Source organism: Mastomys coucha, unplaced genomic scaffold (assembly GCF_008632895.1).
Source record: "Mastomys coucha isolate ucsf_1 unplaced genomic scaffold, UCSF_Mcou_1 pScaffold21, whole genome shotgun sequence".
NCBI classification, from domain to species: domain Eukaryota; kingdom Metazoa; phylum Chordata; class Mammalia; order Rodentia; family Muridae; genus Mastomys; species Mastomys coucha.
Window position 1 is genome coordinate 184,531,894 of NW_022196904.1, and position 4,116 is coordinate 184,536,009.

Sequence of the window (4,116 nt, forward strand, 5' to 3'; positions counted from 1 at the left end):
AAAAAAAAAAGTGTTTAAGTGAAATGGCATAATAATAAAATGTTAATGGGTACTTCCATATCTTTAATAACTCAGCCCTTAAGAAAAACATGTTTTTTTTCAGTATTTAGATCAAACCATTACATAATTACCTTACCTCTGCATCTATTTGTCCACACTAAATTGACAGGCCGATAAGGCCGCTCATGAGCTACTGAACTCTAGCACTTCCTCTTAACATTGTCCATGTGCCGATGGCATTCACTAAGTAGAAACAAGCATAGTGTGGTAGCCCTTTTCACTTACATTTCATTGAAGAAGTAAATTTAGACCATGGAATAACATGAAAGTGACAAGTAGCATTCATAAATGTCATTGCTCTAATTTTGTACCAATATATGATACCTTGAGCATTGTACTTTAAAAAAAAAAAACCTCACCTTGAAGTGTGGTTCGGTGTCATCTGCAAAATGTGATCTTTAAATCAAACACAGTCCAGGAAAACTGGCACAGTAACGACAGCTATTATAGCAGTAAGGTGGAGTGTGTTGTCGGGTAACTACACTTTCCTCTTCGGGTTGTGTCAATTGTATAAAAAATTGTGTCCAGCAGGTGAAAGCAACTCAAACTTAAAATTGTAGTTGAGGGTATGGTTTGTCAGCGTTTGTGCAGGGTCTGAGTTGTTTTCTAGAACTTGAATGTCCTCATCTCCATAGGAAGTATCAGAAGAGCTCACACAGTGAACAGTACTTGTTTCCTAACCACGGGCTGCTCTGAAGTCTTGGTGTGTTTATTATTATTCCAACTGTGGGGCAGGGGGCTGAGACTTAAAAGCACAGCGTCTCTCCTTACTGGAAAACAATTAAAACTACCAAGAATTTGAAGTTTGGAAGGACGTTTTATAAGTAGGCATTTTGTTTAAATTGTTTATAGTGTAGGTGTACTATGAGCAGATTAATTGGGAGTTATAACTGCAGCCAGTGCCTACTATTGTGGGGACTGAACCCACAGGCCCCACTCCAGCTTTGCAAGGTGGTCAGGAACTTCTCTAGTGAGATTTTAGGGTAATAATTTTATAGGGATAAAATTATACCTCATATACTTTTCCTGTTTGACGTGTATGATTGGTGGGTTCTTCGTTGTTCTGGAGCAAGCTCTCCCGTAGTCCAGCCTAACCCGGAACTTGCTAGGTTGCCAAGGATGACTGAACTTTTGACCCTCCTGCCTTCACCTCCCAGCTCCTAGGATTATAGGCTTGTACCACCACCACACTTGGTTTATAAGATGCTGGATATCCACCCAGGGTTTCACGCATTCTGGGCAAACTCTGCCAGTTGAGCTATACCCCAGCGTCACAGAAGTGTCTGGTTATCATCACAGTTATTTTAACATTTCATCATTCTTTATAAAAAACAAATTTCACTAGAAGCTACCCCTTATTTTCTCCCAACCTTAAACAACCAGTAACTCAGGTCCTGCCTCTGCAGGCAGGCATGGCTACTCTAAGTATTTTGTGTAAATGTGTCATCTGTGTTTCTTTCACCTTTCATAGTGTTTCAAGATTTAGCCTGTGGAGAATGTCCATACTTCATTTTTATGTTTGCTTTGTGGCTGGGGATTGTGGGTGTGTACATGGATACATGTGTTCATGCAGAAGCCAGAGAAGGATATTGAATGGCCTGTTCTTTCACAGTCTTACTCTCTTGAGGCAAGGTCTCTTATTGAACCTGGAGCTAGGCTGGCAGCCAGCAAGCCCAGTGATCCAATCATAGAATACATCTCATGTTAACCTCTGGCCTCCACATGCACACATGTATATGCAGCAGCACACACTCGTGCATGCATGAATCTAACCACACACACATATACACAGGAAAGAAATGAAGTTGCATCTTTCTTTTCTAACTTGCATACACTCCTCAGTGTTCTGTGCAGCTTACCACATGCATGTTCTATAGATCTTTCTTTTCAGTTCCTGAACCGACTGTAACTTAGAGGTTCTAGAGCAGCACATTGAAACCTATGGCACAACCCAATACTAGATCAGTAATCAGTGTCATCAATATTTCTTTAAAAGGCGGGGAGAAAGACACTAATATAGAAAATATCAGAATGGCCATCAAAGTATCAGATCATTAACTTATTATATATCCTACTGATTTTATGTGAATACAGCAGAAAATGGTTTTCTTATTGTGGATTACTATTTTTCAAACGATCTGAAAGTTACCATTCTAGAATAGCACTTCTGTGTCATATCCTATTCCGTTAACGTTCATGCTGCATTGGTACTATGTGGACACTTGGCAGGAACCTTTTTAAAGGAGAGTTTTATTTATTCTCAATGTCCTCTGTCCAGCCCAGCCCAGCCCCAGAGCTGTGGATCAACTTGTGCTGCTAGGCAAGTGCTCTACCACTAAACTAAATCCCCAGCCCCTTAATAATACCTTTTTAAATCTTTTATTACACTCATGTGTTTGTGTGCATATATGGAGGTGAGAGGTCAACTCTCAGGAGTTCTTTCTTGAAGATGAGGGATCTTTGCCCATGGGGTCATTTCACTGGCCACACTCCTAGGATCTTTATTTCTAATCTGAACATCCAAAGACTGCACCAGAGGGAAACCCACAGGGCTGACAAGTTTATAGTGTTAACTGCCAGAGTCTTTACATTTTATGTTAAAAATTGTACTTTTTCAGCCGACAGAGCACTGTTCAAAGATATGAAACTAGTTTGTACTGGTTTATACTAGTTTATACTATTTTTAAGTTCAGGTGTGCATTACTGATAGGTACTAAAAGCATGCCTGGATAGATGTGTATGGTATTTTTAAAAGGTGTGGTCAGTTTTAAAAAGAAGGTACCATGGAGCTAAAATTTATCAGTTATCTGGATACAGAAGTATTTATGCTTTGAGTGAATTGTTTGGGGATAAGAGTGGATACTCCACCACTAAGTAATCCTTCCCTGGGAGACCAAAGATGACTGATGTACAGGTTCCTTTCAACCTAGCCCTGGCTGTCCTGGAACTCACTCTGTAGACCAGGCTGGCCTCAAACTCAGAAATCCACCTGCCTCTGCCTCCCAAGTGCTGGGATTAAAGGCGTGTGCCACCACTGCCCAGCCCAAGGTAACTCTTATTTAAAAAAAAAAACAAACAAAAACAAAACACATTTACTTGGGGCTGACTTACAGATTCAGAGTTTCATCCATTATCATCAAGGCAGGAAGCATGGCAGTGTCTAGGCAGGCATGGTAGACACTTGGAAGAGCCGAGAGCTCTACATCTTCATCCAAAGGCAGCAGCAGGAGACTCTTCTGCAGGCAGCCAGGAGGGGGGTCTCTTCTGCACTGTGGAGAGCCTGAGCATAGGATCTTCAAAGCCCACCCCCACAGTGACACATTCCTCTAACAAGGCCATACCTTTTCCAGTAATGTCACTCCTCCTAATAGTGCCACTTCCCATGGGCCAAGCATATTCAAAGCACCACAGACAGTGTTTTTTTGTTTGATTGGTTTTGGATGGAGGATCAAGACTTTCTAACATCGATAGTGAACGGACATTGGAAAAGAACCCACTAGCTGCCCACCTCATTGATTAGGATCATGGGCTGTTGGCTTCAACAGACCTAGCCAGAAGTGTTCATCAATCACTTGGTAGCTTTTTTACTTCATTTCCTCATCTGTAGTGTAAACGTAATGTCTACAGTTAAGATTCCAATTAGTAAGTGAGCCAGTCTGCGTGCATCCCTCAGCCCTGTGGCTGGCACAAACAGGAGAGGTTCTCTGTCTATAGTTCAGTACTCTGTAGTAGGTAGGCTGCTTTTTGATTGGAAAGAACACATAGAAACTTTCAGAATTTATCTTAAAGTTTTTAAGGCTAATAATCAGCTAAAATTCCTACATCATTTCTTTCTATGACATTTAGCTCTGTAAAAGGTCTCATGGAGAACAATCATATTTAAACTGCTCTGGCTGCAGAGCAAGTCCTCTCAAGCTCGTACTTGAGGTTAGTATTTCCGCTGCTGTGTCTTTTTGTGTGTCTCTTGACTGGTACTAAGATCTGAACACTAGCCGGGCGGTGGTGGCGCACGCCTTTAATCCCAGCACTTGGGAGGCAGAGACAGGCGGATTTCTG

General features: G+C 41.4%; 1 protein-coding gene across 6 annotated transcripts in view; it reads left to right on the top strand.

Annotated features, from left to right (window-relative positions):
- The window catches only part of Add3 (adducin 3), a 114,978-nt gene that overhangs the window by 76,055 nt on the left and 34,807 nt on the right, over positions 1 to 4,116 (top strand). The gene's annotated exons all lie outside the window — the stretch shown is intronic.